The sequence below is a fragment of the Parasteatoda tepidariorum genome, chromosome 8 (genome assembly GCF_982258835.1).
Source record: "Parasteatoda tepidariorum strain Cologne lab strain chromosome 8, Ptep-v5.0, whole genome shotgun sequence".
NCBI classification, from domain to species: Eukaryota; Metazoa; Arthropoda; class Arachnida; order Araneae; family Theridiidae; genus Parasteatoda; species Parasteatoda tepidariorum.
In genome coordinates, this window is record NC_141762.1 from 107,345,661 (window position 1) to 107,370,733 (window position 25,073).

Consider the following 25,073-nt stretch of genomic DNA (forward strand, 5'->3'; position numbering starts at 1 on the left):
ATGTTTTAATTTGATGTATAGAGCAATTTACAAAAAAATGATAAAAATGTTAAATATAATGAAAAAAACAGATAACTGAACTGATGTATCATTGAGGGTGGTCAATTTTCGGGAGGGTGACCATCTCAAAACTTTGCTAACTAATTCAATTTTATTCTTACAAACTCCCATTTATTTTGACATAATGGCACTCTTAATGTCAAAAAATGAAGCTTAGACATTAATAAAATACTATCTATATTAATAGTTTTGCATGATGCTATGATAAGTGAGATATATAAGTGCCAGTATAATTTAATATTTGAATTCTGCAAATCGAATTCAAATTGTTTGATAAAGAATTTTTTTTTGTTATTAGTTTTACTACCCATTAATTAATTAATGCAACAAAAAATGCGTGAGAAAAAAGTGCTAGTGTGGGGTAGAAATTCTGAGAAGAAAAATTATGAAAACAGATATGGGAAAAAATAGCAATATAAGGAAGGAAGAAAATTTTTTATTTATAAATCACATGCACACGCAATTTCAGATATGAACACGTATATCTTATAAATTATAATTTAACGTACAGAGTTTATACCAATATACAAAGGTTAACATAAAAGTTAACACAGCATTATAAAATTATAAAGTATTATAAAACCAGAATACCATATTAAATATCCACATGCAAAGGGAAAAAAAACATTTTTTTAATATGTTTTCAAACATTGTAAAAAAAATAAACTTGAAGAGTAATTAATTTCACATTTTATTTTTATTACATTATATCACACACACAGTTTATTTAAAACACAAACATATAAAAAGTATACGTATCATACTGTAAATGTAACCTTTATTTTAAAAACTTTTCTTTGAAAACTTAAATTTCAAAACTCCTTATGACATTTTTCCAATCTTATATAACAGTTTCCTTACAGTTCCACCCCAATGAGCCTTTATAACAGTACTGAAAATGAAAAAAAAAAATTATATGAGCTTTAAAATATTTTTGAATGATAATAAACATTTTTTTCCTCTTGTAGAATCAATGACTGAAATTAAGATAAACAGATATGTCAAATTAAGGAAGAAATCAAAAGTTAAAATAATACTTCAAAATCCAACAATAAATGTCCTTCACTTTATTGTTAAATCAAAGCATTTCTGCAACAACTCATGGTGGGTCGATGGGTGGTGGAGGTCCCTTAATTTTGTGACCAACAGCATAATGGTTTCAGTGTGGTAAGCATTACACACAATTTTTGCTTTTCAATCACATACATGCTTTTAACACCATCAATCAGCAACTGTGTGGGGGCTTGTCACCATCCTTCATAATTATACCTCAGTTTGTTTGATCACTCAGACATTGTTGTAAATTTCAGATAATATATATTAAGACAGATGGATTTTATCAAGAAGCTTAAAAAAATTATGTTTCATTAAAAATGTCATCCTTATGAATTTGTACAAATTAAAACAAATTGTAAAAATATTATGTGAAAGATTAGCTAAAATATATAGTTATTTTACATGTTAATTTTTTAAAACTGCAATACTGATCACAAAAATGATGATAAATTGAAATGGAGAATTGAAAACAGTTAACAATGCTGTTTTAAACAAGATAGTCACCAAAACCACTTGATGCTTGGTTTGTGATGAAATTTAATGCATAATAATCAGAATTGGTTATACTGAGCCAAACTTAATCACTATTACATACTCAAAAATAGGGGGAAATCACAATGCTATAAATAAAATCTGCCCTCTGTCAGAAGATATAAAGGTAGTGTAAACATTTTTAGCATAATATTATGGAAAAAATTTTATTCTGCATCACTTTGCGTTATACAATATTAACATGAATTTTAATGTTATACAATCGTAACAAATTTGTAACTGTTAGTTAGAGAAGGCAAAATGATACAAATAATGCAAAAAAGTATATAAAATTCATATTTACAGCTAATAAAATTTAAAACAATTTAATTTATTATCATAGAAATAAACCTTAAGTTGTGATTAATATTTTAATCCAACTTAAGCCAGATTTTTAAAAAAAAATACAATAACAATAATGAAAATTTTAACATTGCTGATTATATATATATATATATATATATATATATATATATATATATATATATATATATATATATATATATATATATATATATATATATATATATATATATATATATATATATATGACATTAAGTAAATATCACAAATAGTGACAGTAAAGAATGTTAGACATGATTAAGGTCATAACTCTATTTTAATATAGCAAGTAAATAAAATAATTTTTAAAAAAAAGAGGTTATTCATTCACACAGTATTTTATTGAAATTAAAACTTAGATATAATAACAATTTTAAAAGCTTCTTATAATTGCTGAAAAATAAGCAAATACAATTTTGTGAGAGGAGTTACTTAAATGCCCCTTTTAGCTTAAAAATAAAAATAGATTTTATAGAAATAAAATAATAATTCATAGTAAATAAAATTAAAATTATAAGTATTACATTTTCTACATATTTGTAATATTTCTTGAATTACAGAATTTATATTTTTAGGCTACATTATAGAGGCTTTTTGAGAAACTTTTCAAAGCTATTTTTCAATTTTTTAAGGCTATCTGAAGTCAAGACATTATACAAAATTCAGTTAAAAGAGTTGCACACTTTCTAAACTTAGATTTAATAATTTTATATATACTCAATATCTTATTAAGGATTCAGTTGTGATAAGTTAACACAAGGAATTTTCTAAGTAATATGAAAGAAAAATTCTCTTCATTAAATGAAAAATTTTGTTTTCATAATTATGTAATTTATATTTAGGAGGGGTCATACATTAATGTTTTTCACTTATAGACCATATAACAAAGAATTTATTGTAAGAATGTAAAAGCAAGTGAATTTCTTAATTTTATTTTAATATGTGAATTTTTATGGGGAAAATGGGCTTTTTCATTCACACCTTTTCAAAGTGTTTTAATTGGTGCCTTTTGATTTTTTCATAAAAAAGTTTCAAATTTTTCTCTAACTATTGCATATTTAAAAGGTATAATATTTCATTGAGTAAAGTTTCATTTCTGTTTCCCATCCCCCAATTTAAAGTCAGATATTTAAAGTAAATTTCCAACTAAGCACTAAACATGCTAATTATGTATTGTGAAAACTTTGGTTGCTAAATGTCAAATTTGTTAGAAATGTTTATTGCAGTTTTTAATATTTGTTCACATTTGTGAAAGTCATTAGAAAAGCGCTCCTCTAGTTTATTTTCTGTTATCGTCTGTTACAATTAATATTATCAGATTGAACATTAAAAACCCACATATTAAATCACATAGGAATGAATGATTGTATGATTCCTCATTTTTTCTGTACAAGTGAAACATTGTAAATTTTTGACTATAGATTCCAGAATTTTGAACCCAAATCAGCTTAAAAGTAAGAAAACTTGTATTGCACATCACATCACTACTGTTCCCATCTTGCTTTTATTTAATAGTTATGACATAAATAATTGTTTATTTTATCATTGATAAACCTTTTAATAATATATCTTAAAGGGAAAAAAACACATTATATGGTTCTAAAACATAAACTCAAAATATTATTTTTCCATGTCTTGTAACTTACATACCTGTCACTACTGTGCCATTAATTCTTTCTTTTAATGATAGGGTGAAAACTGTGACTATTAGAGTGTTACAAGTTTATTTCCATGTCTTGTAACTTACATACCTGTCACTACTGTGCCATTAATTCTTTCTTTTAATGATAGGGTGACTATTAGAGTGTTACAAGTTTATTGTCACAAATATATGATTTTTCTGATTTTTTTTGAAAAAGAAAATAATTTTAAAGAAAAATAAACTTTGAGAAGTCACATTTAAAAAAATTGGTAAATTATTTACTTAATACAAATAATCAAAACACTAAAATCAATGTATCAGAAATATCTGTAATTAGCATTGGTCACCAGTTTGGTTCTCATAAGGAACTTGTCATTTTGCTGTTCCTCACTCAGGCTTTTTTCTATTTTAACAAAGTAAAAATTAAGCACTTTTAAGGACATTTTCTTGAAAAAATTAAGTACTTCTATGAAAAATTATGGAGTTTAAAAACAGTATGATTGTTTATTATCGAATATATAGTGACAGTGCCAATTACATCTTTCTAAAAAATTCAATAAATAAAAGAAATAATAAAAAAAAAACAATTTAATTATAATATAAGCACTGATATAATCGTATTAATTAACAGAGGCTGCCAATGAAGTACCATGCAATTTTTGCAAGCCTGGGTTGGGTTTTTTAAAAAACGTTTCCAGATTGTTAAAAGTTAACATCAATCAGATTATAAAAATTAACATATGAAACTAATCTGTACTCCATTTTTAATGATTTCATAGAAATTGAATTGTAAAATTAAGTGCAGAAATTAAGATTTGCACTTTTTTCATTTTATTAAAAAAAAAAGAGCAAATAAAGAAATTTGACAAAAACATTGAAAAAATTGTTTCAACAAGTGTTTATATTTCGCTACTAGACAAGCAAATGTTCTATATTTACTATTATGATCAACTTTAACAAAATTATTATTTCCAGCTAAACCTGTTATTAGGAATTAACTTTATATAATGTTACTAAACATTCTGGCAAAACACATGAACTAATTTTAAAGCAACCAAAAATTGAACAAAAATTAAAAACAGTATATTAAGTAGCAATGTTAACTGAATAAAATGATTATTAAAATCTAAGGACCTTTCAGTTGATTAGATTTAAATTTTTATGAAACAATTTGCTTATCCTTAAGAAATAAAAATAATAGTGTAACAATCTAAAACTTTAAAATAATTTTACAATGCAAGAAAACAAATTATAAATAGTTACCAAATATTTAACTTTCTCGTTAGTAGCAAATCATGCTTTATTTAGTACTCAGGAAAAAAATGTAAAGTTTTTTTGAAAAAAAAAAATTGGTTTTCAACAAAACCCTAAAGTTTTTTGATGAAAAACCTAGGTACACTGGGATTTTTCAAACCCTGTTTCATACAGATCTATTTAATTTTCAGCACAATCATGAATTCTAAAAATGTTATGCTTTCTATAAATTTACAGTTGCTTATTACACATTGAAATATTATACAAATTTATTGAATTCTTCAAGATTTCAGGAAATAGTTTTCGTGATGGATTCTAGTTCAAAAATTTTTTCTGATACTTCTTTTCTTATCGTTTTACTTAATTCCTATAAGCAGACGTATTATCAGTAGAACTAAATTTCTTGAATTCTGTTAGTTTTGAAGGTTGTTTTGGGTTTTCCACTTAGGTACCTTAAAATTGCCCTCCCCCCTCCCAAAAAAGCACTATCTTTTCCATGTGCAGTATCCCATACTATTATTTTCTTTTAGAATGCTTTACTCCTCTCATAGAGTATCATTCTAGGCAAAAGCAGAATATATTAATGACAGAACCAATCATTAAAAGTTCTTCCCCTTGACTGCAGCCCCCCCCCCATTAATTTTTGTCTTTCTAAAATGCTTTACCCTCAATGCATGATCCAATTCTAAGTGATAAAAGAACAACATTTTATTTTAAAAAATTGAACTGAAAGATATTCATTATCAAATTTTAAGTTGAGCACAATAACAATAAGCAAATTAATAAAAACAGCTAAACATAATTCTTTGCTTAGAACTAACATGATATTATTTGCAATGAAATTGGAATAAAATCAAAATTATTTTTAAAAGAAATAAATATATATATATTTTTATTGTTCAGTTCTTGTAAAGTAAATCTTTTTAAGTAAATTTTTATGTTATTCTCAATCATTTTTTTTCTTCTTTTGAGTAAAAGAATAGTTGATTACATAATGTAAAGACAAACAGAATAAATTATAATAATTTTATTTCATTAGAAAACTGTAAATGTAATTTAAAAGTCACTTTAAAGCACTAGTTTTTATATATGGTTTAAAAAATTCTTTGATATAACAATAGTTGCTATAAACTTGGATAGTAAAAGAAGGAATTTAGTGTAACAAAAGAGAAAGATCTACGTAGATTATATAAGAATGTGCTCAGGTATCTGAATTGTTTTCCATATGCTATAACAGAACAATGCATTTCCATGAACAAACAATTCAATTTACAACAAAGGAAACCCATAAAATTCTTTCTACTTATTTTAATACCAATGTAATGAAAGTTGCAGCATGAGATGCTATGATATATGATAATCTCTGATAGCCAGGATTTATTATCCAAGAAATAACAATGAGAAACAATAAGCCAGTTTTAATACTAGATCTGGTAGGAATATTTTATCCTCATTAAGAGTGAGACAAACACGAATTTCTTAAAAATATAAGTTTATGCAAAATTTGTTGCACGACCATGGTGAACATTTCAAATTAAATCTAGGACATGATATATGACACATTTGAAATAACGAATGTGATGCAAGTGTTCCATAAAAAAATTTTTAATTGTCTTTGCAAATAAATTGTTTTAAAGTAAAAAGATAAATTTAATATTTAAGCGGTTTTTACTTTCATATGTCATTCTGGTATCATAACAGTTACTGCTCTTCCATTATCATTGGAGAGCAAAAAACTAAAAATTATGTTTGTTTATAGAACATAAACAATTAAATTCTGTGTCAAGACATTGAAACAAATGCCCATTGAACGGGAGTATGGGGCCATGCGTCCAAGACATAAAAAAGAGATAAAATTAAGAGTGTAACAACTGCAGAGCAATCACCCCTTTAAACAAAGCATTTTAAATCCTACCAAACATTTTAATGCAAAAGGTTATTACCATACATTGCAAAAGCCATCGAAAATTATCAATGTGGATTAAAAAGAGAAAGATCAAGACCAGATCCACACAATCATACAAATCTGGGGGAAAAACAAATGAAATTAATATTTATACATACCATACATTTTTTGACTTTAAGACAGCATATGATGGCATAGAAAGAACAAAATTATATTGCGCACAACTCGATTTAGAAATATCCATGAAACTTGAGAAATCTTACAAAGATGACTCTTAATAGAGTTAAATGCAAAGGAAAACTATGCAAAGTAAAACCTATACAAATATCTATAAGAGTGAGATTCCATGTCATTGGAAAAAGTTATTAAAGACTCAGTATAACAGTTTAAATACTAGAATAATTGATTAAATATAGCAAACAAATGTTAATATGAATTAAGAAATCACTTTGAATTAAAACACTTAATAATAAATTAACGACTTATCAATATAAAACTTCAGTAAACCAAATAATTATGTGTGAAAGCGCATTCTGGACCATGAACAAAACAAAGGAAAACAGGTTCTAAGAGAAAAGAAAATATTTGAATGAAAAATATTTGGTGCTGTCAAAAAATAATGTCTGGAGTATAATAACCAAATATTGTGAAAACTAAAAAGGTATATCAATTACGATGACTCGAACATATCTACAGATACAATGATTTAAACCCAAAGAAAAAATGGCAAACAAGTAGACCAATCATGAGGTGGCTTGATATAGTTGAGAAAATGTCACATAAAATTGGGATCAACCATTGAAAAACTGTAACAGTAGATCATTCCCAATGAAAGAAACTTAAGGAGAGAGTCTTGGCCTGCAAGAGGCTGTAAAAATGCTGAAAAAGAAAGAACTGTTTTTTTTTATAGTCCTATTTTTAAAATGTTAAAAAAGGTTAGAAATAATAAATCAATAAGGTTAATAATTTTCCTTAGAAAAAATAATTAAAGTGAAATATGCAAATTTTTTCAACAGGTAAAATAAAATTTAGTTAATAAGTAATAAGTTAATCAAAATGAATATTATTTAAAATTATACAGATATTAATCTTTAAAAGGGTCCACTAATAAACATTTCAGCATGGTCAAAATTTATTTTCAAAGAATTTATCTAACAAATAATAAAAAATACTGAAGGGAACAGTGAAATTTTTTCTGGTCTGATTTAAGAAAAAAACTAGTTATTTTATCAAACAAATTTAAAGAGTGTGTCAAAGAGTATTTCACGAAAATCAAAATTAATTTTAACACAATATTTTCCATTTAAAAAAAATTCATAATTCATATTTATTGGTAATAAATGTGAAACTTTCTCATTAATCAGTCATACTTTTCGTTTCAGAAACAAAAGATTGAATGTAACATTTTCAATCCTATTTTTTGTATAAAAATAATAATGTTGATTAAAGGTTAAAAGAAATACAAAGAAACTTTTTCATTACTGACAGCATATTTCGTTTAGAAGAAGAAAAAAAAAAAGAATTACTTTTCACATAGCTGAAACAGCAAGTATGCAAAAATGATGGAGCAGCAGCTGTGGGTTCCACTCCTTACGTTTCTGTCACTAAATGAAAAGAAAACAATTAAGGACAGTGAAAAATACACAAAATTAGCATTCTATTTCTGATAACTATGAACTACAATTACTATGAATTAAAAACTACATAAAAAAATGCATGGAGACAATTTCTTAACAGAAAAAAATGGTTACAAGGAAAAAAAACTTTTTATAGAAAAGAAATTAGGTTAAAAGGTTTTTATATAACTTGTTGATATATTAAGCTATCTGTAGAAAAACTAACTAGTGAATTAACATTAAAATAATGAAATTTAAACCTCTTTCAGAAAAATTTCTGTTCTACATTTTATATATTATAGAGTAACAAGCATAGGAAAACTTTTATTACAATTATGATTTAGGTAAAAGTGCATAAACAATAAAAACCTATAAGCAGAATCCTTAAAGTTTGTTTTGATTTTAGTGTTTTCCCCCTTAAACATGGTTTACATATTAAAAAATATTAGTCAAGATAAGAGTTTTAAGTAGGGGTGCACAACCTATGTCCTGCTGGCCACATGCGGCCCATGGGAACTTCTAATCGTAGTAAAAATTTCTTTTATTAAATTATTTAATTTAAATTTATATTACTCTATAAGATACGCATTTTTTTCTTTTTGTTTTTGCACTTTCATTCTGCAAGCTTCCTTTTGGTTAGAATATATATCATGTCTCGCAATATTTATATATATATATATATATATATATATATATATAAATAAATAAATACAAGAAAACACTAAGAAAGTTAAGAAAAACAATAAGTAACATTGTTTTGTAACACTGTTTTGCGGATATAATCGTGTGGGCTGAAGAAAAGATTATATCTTTTTTTTTTCCGGCTTTTTTTCCGGTTTTTTAATTAACATTTCACTTATTTTTTTTTTTTTTTTTTTTAATAAAATATTGTTTGTTGTTTTTTTACTTATTATTTCCCACCCCCTTTTTTTCATATGTCTATAATTTTTCTTTGTTTTATTCTTCATTTTGAACTTATATATATATATATATATATATATATATATATATATATATATATATATATATATATATATATATATATATATATATATATATATATATATATATATATATATATATATATATATATATATATATATATATATTAAAAAATTAATTATTGTGAAAAATGGAAAAAGTTTTTTTTTAAAATATATCAGTGTTTCTAGTTTTAAATAAATTTAAATAATTAAAAGTATTTAATTTTCTGCTAATATGTTATTAAGTTTACTTGTGAAAATATCTGGTGCTTAGAACACTAATGTTTAGATAAAAATCATTGTGCACCCCTAGTTTTAAGAATAAAATAGAATCAAGTTTCTCTTAAAATACACAGTGAGGTAGCAGCTAAACGTTTTTAGAAACCTCGGTTATTAAGTTATAATTTAAAAGAAAATTTTTTAATTTGTTTATTATAGTTCGTTTTTATAAGCTACAATTCAAACGATCTACAATTTAATCCTTTTTATAAGGGACTATTCATTACAAATCAAACGTGCAGGAAAACGACGAATGAGAGTTAACCTAAAATATTTTGGAAATGTATGAAAATTAATACATTTGTAATACATTTAAAACATTTAATTGAAAAAATTATTCAAAATATTTACGCAAAAATATTTACGGTGCAAAGTAAAGGATAAATAAATGCATTAACATATTTATAATAAATATTTGGAAATTTTGGTTTTCTTGTTTCTTGGGGAAAACAATAAATATTCAACAGCTGTTACAGATTGTAGCTGTTACACATGTCTGAAAATTCCTGTGAATACAAAAAGCTCCTGATTGGTTTAAAGATTTTCAGGCCTTCTGCAAATATTTGCTCTAATTGTTTGTGTTGGTATTATATTGCACTTCTACGACTACTTTTTGATTCAACTATATCACAAGTTTCAATATATTAATATATTTAATTATTTCAATTATTACTCAAACTGTAACATAATCCACTTTTTTCATTATCACCATTCAAGAGACACTGTTCTGCTTCTCAAAACAAATTAATTTCAACATTATGGTTAAATGTTGGCAGAAATTTTGAACAATAAACGAAGGAATTTGCTAGTTTCAAAAATCCTCTGAACGGGTACTTTAAATATTATACGAATAGAATTTGTGATGGAACTGTTAAAACAATACAATATATGTGAGGAAAGGAAAGATGCAGAAATTATGGATCTAGGTTTGACTATATTTAATAACAACTTAATTGATAACCATATTTGCCCATGCAATGAATGAATTGTAAACTTAAAACATTAATATATATCAACAATAATCTATAATTTGATTTATCATGGGCTAAATAGTGTTATATTCATATTATATTACAGTAAAATATACTTTTAAGAAAAGTTACACAACTATTAACCCTGTAAAAGCTTATTATTGAATATCACTAGAAAAAAAATTATGTATAAATAGTATATTATACACATTACATAATTTCATTAATCGTGTATAAATATTATGTCAGTATAAGAAGAAATTAGGAATAATGAATAAATATAAATATTTTGTTACATTACGTAGAAATATCATAAAAAACTACAACAGCTACTTTTCATGTTTTGAATTTGAATAATGAGGACAATAATATTAGGAATATGATCCATACACAAATAAGGAAAAATTAATTAATGAGCTTCATATTAAAAAATAAATAATTTACAGCTAAATTTTTGTCAATATAATAGGAATACTAATTTCCATTGTGAAACAATATTATAAAATTCCAATCATAATTACAGAAACTTTAAACATTTTAAAATTTTGTATTAATTTTTAATAGTTGTTTCATTTTAGTACACTTAACATATTAATTTAAAACCAGGTTAGATCTTCATGAAAATCGTCAATCAATGTAAATAAAAATCTCAATAAAATAGAAAGAATTATAAACAAAAGTAGAAAATTATAAACAAAAGAAGAAAATTATAAACAAAAGAAAATTATAAGCAAAAGAAGAAAATTATAAACAAAAGAAGAAAATTATAAACAAAAAAAAGCTTAAAAAACTCTTTTTTTTTCATTTTGAAGCAGATTATTAGCAGAGCAAGACTATTTTAATAACAAAATAAAATATCATTTGCAAATTACATAGAAATGATAAATATAAAATTACAAAAGATAATTAAAAGAAAACTAATATATTGGTAAAAAAACTCGTATTTACAATAAAATATCCCTTTATATTTTTAGTTTAAGATAAATCACAATACAAGGCAAAACAATATTAAATATTTTCCCTATTTTACACAAATATATATAAAAATTTACTTCTGCTGTACCAACTTGAACATCAGAGAATGCTTGGAGTATAAAAAGGAGAGTCAATTTTATGGCATCAGAAATAGTATTATTAAGAGGAGCAGCTCAAAACTGAAATTGAAAAATTTTAAGTGTTAAACATACTTTTAAATGATGCATGAGTGATTACTTTCTAAAAAATGTACAAAACTGAACAATGTACAAGAAAGAAAGCTTATGTAAGGAGCATAAATATTTCTTGATTGTGCAAAATTTTTTTAATTGAAATATCATCTTAAAGTAAAAATGAATAGAAAGAATGACAAGAAAATTACAAGCCATATTATTTAAAAAAATAAAAATACCTTCATTTAAAAAGCCTTGACACAGACTTAGATCTTTATTGAGTAAGCGTACAGAACTCAACAAATCTACTTGTTATTATTTTTTTAGGATAATGATCTGTGTTAACCTTGAATTTAAATGTTACAAAACACTATAATTAGGCAAGAGTCAAAACTTACTTTTTTACACAGATTGCCAGTGCTTTAATATAGTTAAAACATAATTCTTGTAACAGATTCTATATTATATGGTAAGATTGAAAGTCTACAAATTTTTTTAGTATTTCATAATTAATGAAAAATGGAAGAGATTTAAGTTGCCTTATTAAAGTAAAATAATTTTAAATACACTTTTTATTCATAATCTGCAATAAATAAGTACACCTATGTGTTTCAAGTTGTTACTATACCTTTTTATAAGTCTTGAAAGTTATGTTTCATATCATCAATGGTTATTTCAATTGATTGTAAAACGAAAAGTTCAAACTATGAAAATAATTAGTAACCCAATTTTTTTTTCAAAAAACTAATTAACAAAAACATTTTTCAGGAGAAACTTTGATTGGACCCTAACTTCCCACCCCTTGAGTACAGCCATAAAGAACGTTAACTCAGACAACCAGTTCAGGAGCACATTTAATAGTTATCCAATATAACTGCTAGAAATTTCATGCAGAACAATTTATTGCACACTAGTAATTCATATAAAAAAAATTCATTGTCTACTTCTTAAATTTTACAAAAATTGTGAAAACAGAGTTTATCAGTGCCACTTTTTAATATTAATATATCTTTTGGTATAAGAGTTAAAATCAATTTCATAGAAAAATGCACTGCTTATTGAATTGTGGAACATGCTTAAAAATTCAATAATCAGGATTACATGTAAAGAGCAGGGTAATAACAGAAAATTAAAAGAAATAGCAATGCTCTTTCTATTTTAAGGTAAGAAGTAGTTAATTGAGCAAGCAAAATTAAAGTTTCCAATAATATGTACACTTTGGTTACGAATAATTAGGCAATTGAATCAAAGAATCGATATAAACAACTTTATATACTAATTTGTAAATATCAAAAATAAAAACTATATTTTTATACATTAAATAGAGTTACTACTGAAACTGACAATACATTTTATTACAGTTCAACTTGAATATATTATATTATTAAAAAAAAAATTTGCACTTGCATATGGATGGTGTTTTCTACACTAGGGACCGCTGCAAGCTCGGGACTGCCTAAATTTCCGGGTTACTGTTTCAGTTGTATTTTAAAGCCATTTGGCATTATTGTGTTTTGAGATTCTTGCAAACAATGCATTTGAATACTTATTACTTATGTTTACAATACTAACAATACTTGTGTTTACAATACTAAAAGTGTTAACACTAATGCAAGATGGTGCACAGCTTGCAACACGAACAAACAGTAATAAACAAATGGAAAGAGGCCAAATTAAGACTGCCAAAAAAGCGAGTCATTCAAAATCTAGCAGCCATGTCACATTTTTTAATAATAAATAACAAAATAACTAAAACAAATTTTCACTCCAAACTCCCCAGAATTACATAATAACATTAATATCTTATGAAATACGGCAGATTTGAGCTCAGAAATTATCCAGTTTATTTCTTTTATTGAAAACAAAATTATCCGTTTGAAAACATCACCTATCAGAATAACATGTAGTAAGCAGATTGTTATTGTTTACATTTCTATTGAAAACACCATCCATTAGAAAGAAGATAAAGATTTTTAAAGATTAAAATATTTTTTTCAAATCTGTATTATTTAAATAATGGTATTTTTTTTCAATTAATAACATGACTTTAACATAAACAACAGAAAGATTGCTAAAATTCAGGCAATAGCACTATAGCACTATTTAGACTAGCGTCACGAGACAGAATCCACAGAAAAACTGCTCCAATCGTTATGAGCTCACGCTTGCGCAGCGAAGATGTCATGTGTAATAAATTTGATTTGTAATAATTAAACATAATTTTTAAACCTTTAAAGTAATAAGTAATACATTTTTCCATGTCTGTAAAAGGTGACTAAAACCATAAAATAAAGAACTTCGTCGCAGCTTAAAAATGATTGAATGTAATGATATAAAATTAGCTTTTCATACTCAAGTATTTGTTTACTCCCATTTCTGCCTTTTTTGAAATTAGTTACTAAGCACTTCTTTCATGTTTTCATCTAACTCTCTATAAAATTTAAATTTCAAAAACTAAAATAGACTTTGCAGACAAGTAAGCTACAAGCTTAAAAAAATTCTTCCACGTAAGTGTTCTAAAATAACATCCAGAAAGGGCACGTTCCGGTGTACTATTCGTACCGGTGGTTTAAACTTACAAATTTTTTAAAAAAGAAAAACATGTAGATGTTTGCCCGGGGGTGGCTATGTGGCCAGGACTGTAACTAATAAAAAATTGTCAAGACTAATTTTTTTTACAGCACTTTATGCAGGGGCGGATCTACTTAAGGGCTTTTTGGGCTGCAGCCCAGGGCCCCGCGGATACAAAGGGCCCCAGGCCCCACTGAAAACAATAGGTGATATTTTGAATTAAAACAATATCTAATATTAAGAAAAAAAACTATTATAAGGTTGGCAACCCTGAGATCAATCAACCCATGCATGTGCGCTTCTATCGAACGGAGCGGGGAATTCCTCGTCGCTTGTTTTTGGTCTGTGTATTTTTTCGCGTCTATTACTTCTCGCCGCGCCGCTTAACGCCCGACGTAAAATTTTTTTCCCCGCACTCCTGTTCTCGTCGTCAAGTGACAAACTTGTTTAGTTTACTAGCAAATGATAACTTAAAAGTTATAAAGACCGGACCTTTCTCTTATTTTACTTAGAATTGAAAGTACATAATCAGTATAAGAAAAGATTTCCTGCTCTTAGTTGGTAAGTAAAAAGAATTATAAATCATGTTTTTTGTTTTGTTTCTAATGTATTTTTTCAATACTAAATGAACTTTTTTTATCGATTTTTTATGATAATTTGTGAATTACTGCACTCATTACTAAGTATTAAAATGTGACGTGAAGAACAATATTACATCGATTATCTCGTTTCCTGTTTGTTACCAGAAAATTATCAAGATCATTGTTCATTTTCAGAAAAATATCAAAGTCTTATTTTACAATATGTCTGGTAGAAAATATAAAAGTGGAGATGAGAAACGGAAATTACAGCTAGATCGAGAAAAAGAAAGAAAGAAATGTGGTGCTCTGGAGCTATTGGCAGAGTTCGATCCATTCATTCGTGAACACATTGAACAACGAGAGCTGCGACCAAAACCGATAATATCGTACTTATCAAAAACTGTATATGAGGAAATAATTGAGATTATGGGCCGACAGATAATTAAACAAATTATAATTCAAATAAATAACGACGGCACATAGTATTATTCAATTGTGATGGATTCTACTCCAGATCTATCTCACAATGATCAACTTGCTATCGTATTACGATACTGTTTTCGGGGAAAAGTGTATGAAAGAAGTGTATCCTTCATTAAAATTAGTAGTCATACTGGCTTGCATTTCTTTAATATTCTACAAGATTTTTTAGAAACAAATAGACTACTACTGGATAATTGTAGGGGACAATCTTATGACAACGCTGCTAATATGGCGGGTCACTACAATGGTGTACAAGCACTACTAAAGAAAGAAAATAAATCCGCGGATTATGTGTCATGTACTGCGCATTCCCTTAACCTAGTTGGTGTAGAATCTGTTAAGGTTGCAACCGAAATTGTGAACTTTTCTGGAGTAGTGCAGAAAATATATGTTTTCTTTTCTGCTTCGACCCATAGCTGGGAACTGTTAAATCGTGAAACAAAACTCAAATTTACGTTAAAAAGTTTAAGCCAGACCAGATGGTCTTGTCACTATAATGGTGTCAAAGCTTTGAAAAATAATTATGATGACATTATGAAAATTTTCGAAAGTTTCAGCGAAAATGAGGATGAGAAAGTTGATTTCCGGAAAGAGGCACGATATCTATTCAATAAAATGGCGAATTCAATAAAACTCGATACTGCAATTTTGATTATTTTTTAGGAAGAAATTTTGGGGAGATTTAATTCAGTTAATAAAAAAAATACGGAGCCCTGATTTAGATATTTGTGAAGGCAACAAGTTAATTATGTCATTAAAAGACTTCGAGAACTACATAAGGCACCAATCAGATTAGAAGCTAAAGGAATACGAAGAGAAAGCTAAAAAATTAAGTACTAGTGTGGGGATAGACTACAATGACATAAACAAGAGAAGCATTACTCCAAAATTTTCAGATAAGTCTGCAGATAAATTCTCAGTATACGGCGCAGAAAAATTTAAATGAGACACGCTAAACGTACGTTGGATAAGCTGATTATGGATTTAAATAAAAGGAGCCAAGTCTATGAGATGTATAGCAAGAAATTCAAATTTTTAATGGATTTGTAAGACAAAAATATGGAAAACATAGATCTGGAAAGTGTACGTAATATTGTTGATTATTATTCTGATGACGTAGACGAGCATTTAGTGAATGAGTGCATTCAGTTAAAATCTTATTTATTTCAGTCTAAGCCAGAGTCTTACACCTCTTGCAGTGAAATTTTTATGCTAATTTATGAAAAGAAACTTGTTGATGTTTTCCCGAATTGCTATGCTATCTTAAAGATTTTTTTAACTTTGTCAATCACTAGCTGTGAAGTGGAACGCTCTTTCTCCAGGATGTCATATATAGAAAACAAATATAGGACAACAATGTCGAACCATCGACTAAATCATTTATCAGTTCTTTCACTAAATTGTGATTTAACGAAGGACTTAAATGTGATGAGCAAATAAAGGAATTTGGAGCACAAAAATGCAAAAAGGTTGCTTTATAATTTATATAACATAACTACACATAACCTGTCAATTTCTTTTGCAATAATGTTATGCAGTTGCTGTTTATATACACAAATAAAAAATAAAATTATTTTAGTGTCCTATTTTTTTCTATATATTTATCTACATCACTGTAGAAAACAGTTTTTTGGCAAAATGGCTATTAGGGCCCCTAAGTAGTTTCAGCCCAGGGCCCCACAAATTCACGATCCGCCCATGGAAGTGGTGCATCACTTTTACCACCTATGTTTTGAGTTTTTCTTTTTCTGACTTTCTTCCATATGCAAGAAATTTGTACTCAATAAATTAGTACATCTTTTTCATGAGTCTTATGATAAAGATTTTTTTTTTTTAGTTCAGTTGATTTCATTATATTCTTCCTTGTTCTGGGTTTTAATATTTATGTTAGCTCTTCTTTTAATTAGGTGGTTGCACTTTGTGAAGAAGATCAAGGATACCCTCACAGGTGACCTATAGCATCACTGCCAGTTGATCATTAAAAGAATTCTTAACTTGAAAAAATTTCTTAAAAGAGTACTAAATGTTATGCAAAAAATATACATATATATAACAATAAAATATAGTGGAAATAATTTAATTTACTAGTGCAATTTTGTGTTTCCTTGATTTTTTACACACATTTTCAGCAAAGTTTCTTTTTTGTTTTTTTGTTGTGAGTTTCTTACCAATTGGTGGACGCTCATAGGGTTGCTGCCTCTGGTAACTCCATCTCTTCTTCATCTAACTGAAGGCTTATTATATTCGGCTATTAATTTCCTGACTCCAATTATTTTCTTGTTCCTGATTAGAATCATTTTTCATGTGCCAATTTTTTTCATAAATTTATGAGGTATTAAAATTTTGATATAGTTTTAGAAAAAGACTAAGTTGAGACATTTCATAAGCAAACATATAGCTCTATAAATGTTGGGAATTGATATTTATGAAGTAGAAATGGCCATCAGTTATGGTCAGAATTAAAAAATATTTAAATAACATGTTTGTGTAAGTTAATCAATTCTGTCAGTGGAATACATCAAAATATTTAAGTATCTAAAAACTAGTTTTCGTTTTAATGACACATTAAAGCTGTGGGAAATGTTGTTTTGTGGTAAATTATTAAAATATTTATAAAGGGAGAAAAGTTTTAAAAGTAGATATTGTTGCAAAAAGTTCGAATTTTAAAAAAAAGTGGAGGAAAGAAGATTTAATTTTTACTACATTATTTAAGTCTCAAAATAATTGCTTTTCAAAAGACAAGTAGTACAAAGTACGCAAAACTTAATTCAAATTTTTGATTCAAACCTTGATTCAAATTTCAACTTAATTTCTTTTTCCTTTTGGAATTTTGATTCAAATGCTTTAACTTCAACCTCCTCCAGGTAATGTTTAATTTATCAATTACCCTGCACTTTTCATCGATGGATTTTTTTTTGTGTATGAAAGAAAGAAGTGTTATAAAAATAAATTTTATCTTATTGTATAGACTATTAATTCATCATTTCCAGATTTCCAGTAATGATATTGGTAAAATTCTGTGGAAGATTTGTTTTGTTAAAACTAAGAAGTACTGCATCAGTATTAAACTTGGTGAATGATACTATTCCAAAAACAAATCAAAAATATTACCGCCAACTGTGTTTTATCTCATGCTTTTATGCATTTTTTGCTGGTTCTTATTCATTTTTTGCCATCTGTGATCACGCAAAAAAACTCTTTTGCTGGCAAAAGTGCTGCATGAGAGGTTTTAAACTGCTTTCCGTATATTCTAAAACTAATTTTGTTAAACTTACTAAAATATTATTTCGCATGTCTTGATTAAATTTACTAAAATATTATTTAGCCATTCTTTTTACAAGAATACTAAAATGCTTTATCCTTATTAGTAATTTTATTTTATGTGGATGTAACAAATTACATATCATATGCTTTTTCTTTACTTATGTAATGAACACATAAATATTTTGTTATTTGTTTTAGTTTTTCACTGTCCATGTTTTGGACTAATGTAAGAAAATGTTGGTAAAATTTTTTATGTTTACAGGCCTAACTTAATAACTTATTTTTTATTATGAAGGGGTTAATATTTTATCATAAGTTAATTTTTTTTCCAAATCTATTTTTAATTTGTTAATTCATATATATATATATATATATATATATATATATATATATATATATATATATATATATATATATATATATATATATATATATATATATATATATATATGTGTGTGTGTAAAATTTTTTAGATTAGAAAACGTTCCATACTCCATACTTTTGTTATACAGTAGAAGATTTTAACTATGCAAACCATGAAACAGGAAGCTTTGCTTTATATGAAATTTTTTGTTGCATAGATCATTTCCAAATAATTAAACTGACTTAATAAACATGTCAGATCAATATTAATGCTTTAAAATAATTTTTTAACAAAAGTACTTTAAAATACAAAAATAAGACCTAAAGTTTTTATTATTTCCAGGAAAAATTTAAATTATTAAGAGGATTAGAAATTAAACCCAACAAATGTATTGATTTTTGTTTGCTTTAAAGATAATAATTTTAGAGTTATACAGAGAATGACGGTTTACATAATTACATTATGTGGATCTTCTACTGTACTAATTTGTTATGCAACTTACTTTTTATGAATATTTTTCAAAAATACATAGTTTTTGTGAGGAATTAATTTTAGTCTAGTGAAATGATTTGTTGCACAGGTCATGGAGCTGATGTTAAATGTTGTGATTGGCATCCTCAGAAATCTTTCATAGTATCTGGCAACAAAGATTCTCAACAACCTATAAAACTATGAGATCCCAAAAGTGGACAATCATTAGCTACAATGTAGGAAACATTTTCTTTTATCGCAACATAATTTTTTACTCTATAGGGCATGATTATTTTATAAAAATCAAATATTTTCATTTAAATAAGATTTATTTTATTTCATTATTATTATTTTTACGTATACTAATCAAAGCTTTGATGTAATGTATTAATAATGCTTAATATTATTTAAAAACAATATTATAACTAAAGTATTTAATATCTCTAACTGAAATGGTTAAATTATTATATAAGTATTGCAAATTTAAACAGGATGTCTGGTTCTTAGCCCGTTATTTTTAAAAAGGTAGCAAAATTTCTTAAAATCAATTTTAGAAATCTAAAATTGTATTTAACCCCTTCTCTGTTGGTGTCGCATCTCATACGTTTTTGTGGCTATATGACATTCCTTGTGGCGTGAAGAAAAATTGTATAATTTATTTCAACACAATCGAGCTACGTGGTGTAACCCCACTATCAGATCTTATCCTTTTCTTCCCAACATAAATTTAATTAAAAATGGGGATATTTCCACATTGTGATCTGTCGCGCCAACTCCAATTGACAAGGTGACAAATAGATTTGAAACTAGCAATTTAAAAAACAAAACAAAAAACATGTAGATGTTTGTCCAGAGATTGCTAACTATTTTTAATTTTCACAAATTATGTCTAAATTTTCACAAAATTGTGAAATTTTAGACATGAAAACAGAATAACGTAGACAGACCCCTGAAAGCTGTAACATAGTTTCAAGTATTATTGATATTAAAATAAATTTGATATTTCAATATACTTCTTATAAATTTTATATAACTCCATTTGAATCAAAAATTACTGAACATAAGTCCCTAGCTACTATAAAATTTCCTTTTTATGTTGTCAACAAAAATACACAAAATCTTTTTGTAATTGCTTCTCTAATGCTTGCAGCTATTTAACTTGAAGAAGAAGAAAAAATTATGCATTTGAACAGTTAAAAAAAAAAATTTCATTTGCCCATATTTATGAAATTGTTGCATTATAGTACACTAAAAATTTATATATTTTATTCTATGTGCATTTTAAATGTTTTATATTATTATTTTAGATAATTTGGATGTTCTATCACTTTTGTTTAAATTGTTGACAAAAACTCTGATTGCACATGGTTCAGAACCTGAGAATACTTTATTAGGTATGAATGTTAGTTCCTTTTATTTGTTATTTTATTTGAACTAATTATATTAGTGATACTTTAATAGTAAATTAATTAATTAAATCAGTGCTGAAATTAACTAGGTGTTATGTTACAAAGTGCAGAATAAATTGTTTCATCCAATTAATTTTTGGATCCCTTGTAAATTTTGTAATGGAATGTCAAAAAATCCACCAGGAGTTTATTAAATATATATGCTCCTAAAGTTTTTAATATTAGGTTATTTGCGGCTAATATTTTTAACTGTTTAGTCTGTTCAAAATAAAAATGTTTGTGTTCATGTTTTACTTATGTAAAAGCATAATTTTGCAGAATTTATAAGATCATGTTTCATATTAGCTTAAATAAATGAGGCTAATCTGAAGTAATTTGTAACTGATTTTCGGCACTTAAAAAATTGAGAAGCCAGTCTTAAATATACGTTTGTTTCTTTGTTTTGTTTGCTAAATATACTTTTTCTTTTATTTTATCTTAACCTTTTGAAGGTTTTATTAGTAATAAAGAAAGTAAACATTAGGAAAATGCCCACTAATCTATGAAGTGATATTTATTCTGTGAGAAAAATAAATTATTTACTGCATTTAAAAAACATTTTTTTATAATACTTTAAAAGTTAAATTATAATAATATTGTAATTATCAAAATATACCATTTTTGCGATCAAAAAAATTGCAATGAAAAATATTTTTAAATATGATTTTAAAGGCAGGCTAGATTGAATTTACTTCTTTTTTCCTTACTGCACTTTTTAAAGTTTTAAGAATTTATTGCAGGGTAATATGAGCAAAAAATCTTAACTTTTAATTTCATTTTGGATTTATTTTGTATGGGCTAGAAAATGTATGGTCCTTTTTTTTCATATTAAAAACAATTCCTTTTTTATTTATCTGCTTATGAATAAAAAGTATTTAATGTTTTGAGTATTTCTTTTAAATATAAATCCTATCAGAATTATACAAGTTAAGCATTGCACAAATTTATTTTCCTTGTTCGAACATTAGCTTATTTAATGTTTATTTATTTTTCTTTTTATGTATCATACATATGTTTGTAACAGGTATAAATAATTAGATCATTTCTAAACAATGAACACGAACTCTTTTTTATCATTATGGAAATTGCCCTGTTTTTTCATTATGTTTCATATTACCCTCATTATTCTTTGATTTCATTTTAAATATCCTATTTTATTTAAATTGGACCTACATTTTTTTTTAAAGATCTTTTATTTTATTTTTTATTAATCAGAAAATTAGTGCACCCAATTAGTTCTCATTCAAAGTTTTGGGTACTTCATTAGATGTTTTATTTTAAAATTTAAACAAAAAAAATTATAATTTATGCAATTAATACTTAATATAAATTTATATTGCAGATGAATGTAGCCTTCTCCCGAACCAAGTGCTTGTACCGATAATTGAATTAGGAACACAAGCTTTAGGTGTGTACTTTGCACTTGCATTTGTGATCAATAACAGTGTAATTATTTATCACTTTTCTTTTGTTTTTTTTATGATTTATATTCTTTATATTATGATTTATATTTTATGATTATCTAGTCATTATCGTAAATAGGACTGGGCTATAAATCGATGTATCGAGACATATCGATTTAACACATATATCGGCAAGACGATACAGCGACTTTCATTCAAGGCGATGCAACAGAAATCTGATTTAAGCCGTCGAGTAAAGACAACGAGCGCAAAACGATATAGCGATATAAGACACGCAAGGATATAAGATAACGATATAAGAGTCTTCTCTTACGTTCCGATGTCGACTCGCGCTGTGGAAGACGATGTTCGTTTCGTTATGTTGAAATGGCCTTGATTGGTGAGCTGTAGAATCAGAGTTTTGAGAACACATATCGTTATATCGCATGTTCCTTTTCGCACCTCTTAGCTTTTTTTTTGCTTTGTCGCGACTTTTCTTGTAGATTATTTTCAGTGGGACTAACTTCGTGATCGCCGATGTTACCTTGTTCTGAAGGCAATCTATTATTGAACAGAATATATAAAGAAGAGTTTCTTCATTAATTAGATAAGTTTTTTTTAAAAAAAACTTCTTTTTATTTTTAAATGTGAAAATTATCAGCAATCTAATTTAGGCTCCCATAAAGAATTGAATTTGTTAGGTTATTTTTTTACTTTCTTTTAATTTATTAAAAACTTTTTGGATGAAACTTCTAATAATTTAATGAGTTTTTATTACTGATTTTAAATTTATAAATCTTGTTCTTTTTATTTTTAGAAATAAAGTTAAAACAAAATTTATTTTTGTCATTTGGATTTGGACATAAGTCAATCAACTTTGTTTATACAAAAAAATTTGAAAGGTTTGCGTATTTTATTAATTTTTTTAAATCATTTAGCACTTCGTTTTATTAGGGAGTATAATAATTTTTTTAAAAAAATATTCTTTTCATATTATTTGTTAATTAGCTAAATATATTATCGAATATCAAAATTTTTTATTTTTAAGAAATTAAATCTTACTTTGTTTTTTGTTCATAATTCAGTCATTATTTAATTTAATTTAATTATTTATCAGAAATGATAAGGTCCCGCAGTGGACTGATCGTTAAGACACGGTTCCCTGCAGATCACCGAAGTCAAGCATCACTGGCTGCGGGCAGCGTGAGGGTGAGTGACCACTTGGATCAACCTGCGTAGGGACTGAAGGTGTGCGGTATTGGTCCTCTTTAAACTGTTCTCCCATTCGTTTGATAGAATAATTGCAAATAAAAGTGCCTTTTTGTGATTTTTTTCAGAGTTTTTACTTTAAATATTATCTATTGTTGTAGAAAATTTATTTTTCCCCACGAAATCTTTATTAGTTTTTTTTAACTCACGTATGAGTAGTTATAAATCAAGCATTACAAAAAAGAGATTATGTGTTGTCAGATATAAATCTTAATATTTACAGTGAAGTTTTTAAAAATATTAAATAAAACTTAAAGAGTGCTAATAACCAGGGGTCTGTTTAGAAGAAATTTGGATCCGTTAACGAACCCTTCACAAAATATCTTTCCATAAAAACGGACCCTTCACAAAATAATTTATCTTTTAATTGGACCCTTCACAAATTTGTTTATCTTCATTATTGTTTTGTTAATTGAAGAAACCCTTCCCAGGAATAAAAGAAAGACCATTCGAAACGAACTAAGTTTTCCAAGTTTCCCTATGTTTAAATTCCAAATGTAGTATTCTAAGAAAATATTTCTACTTTTACAAGCATCATGTGCACATTCTTATTGATATTAAATTATATATTTTTTTTTGTAAATAAATAATTGATCAATTTATGATTCATAATCAATTAATTATTCTTAACATTGCATAATAGATTATTATGTAATAAAAATTAATTTCTAGCAATTTTTTAAATAAAATATTATAAATTTAAGAATTGTAAGTTTACTTAATGCGTAACACATTAAGAGTGATACATAACTAAGTTGTGTTATTTAAAATATGTCAAATGAAATTATTAAATATGTGAGTGATTTTGTTTCCATTATTCGTCTGAGATGAATATTCTGTGTTGAGCAGTATAGGCTAAATGCCAAATATTTGTATGTTGCATCTCTAATTTAGAAGCAGCAATTGTTGAACAGAATCTTGTATCTATTTGCAATTTAAAAACTTCTTGAAAAGGCTTTTAGCAATTTTTGCAATAACTAGACCCTATTTGCACAAATTCAGAAAAGTACTACCCTGTTTGAAAGAGTACGACTTACCTCTTGTTTAATATTCACAAATTGTGAGTAGTTTTTTCACAATTTTATAAAAACAAGACCTTTCACAAAATGTCTGGACAGCCCCCTGATAACCTTTCTCTATTTGAATTGGTATAAATTTTGTAAATGAGTAAAATTTCTTTTCATTTATCTCTTCTGATTGAGTCACACATAGTCTGTTCTTTTGGATCAACTTTTTTTTTTTTAAGTCCAAAGGGTTATTTCACATAATATAACTCATGATTGTAAAGGTTGGGCCATTCGTTATTCTCATAGACTGCACCAAAAATTCTTCTAAGTATCCTCCTCTCTCTCTCAAAAAAAAAAAAAAGTGTAAACAACCAGACCTAGTTTGTGTTATTAACACCAATCGCATTCGATGGCTGGGACATCT

General features: G+C 26.3%; 1 long non-coding RNA gene across 5 annotated transcripts; it reads right to left on the reverse strand.

Moving 5' to 3' along the window:
* Window positions 1-480: 480 nt before the first annotated feature.
* Window positions 481-14,830, reverse strand: LOC147806656 (uncharacterized). Of its 5 annotated transcripts, none has more exons than XR_015428468.1 (4): window positions 14,141-14,830; window positions 11,693-11,794; window positions 8,318-8,395; window positions 481-952 (listed from the first exon to the last, which is right to left on the reverse strand). It is a non-coding gene; the product is annotated as an uncharacterized LOC147806656 (long non-coding RNA). The 5 variants fall into 5 exon arrangements; XR_015428466.1 differs by having other exon boundaries at window positions 14,018-14,157; XR_015428467.1 differs by lacking the exon at window positions 14,141-14,830 and adding an exon at window positions 13,677-14,007.
* Between the last annotated feature and the right edge of the window lie 10,243 nt (window positions 14,831-25,073).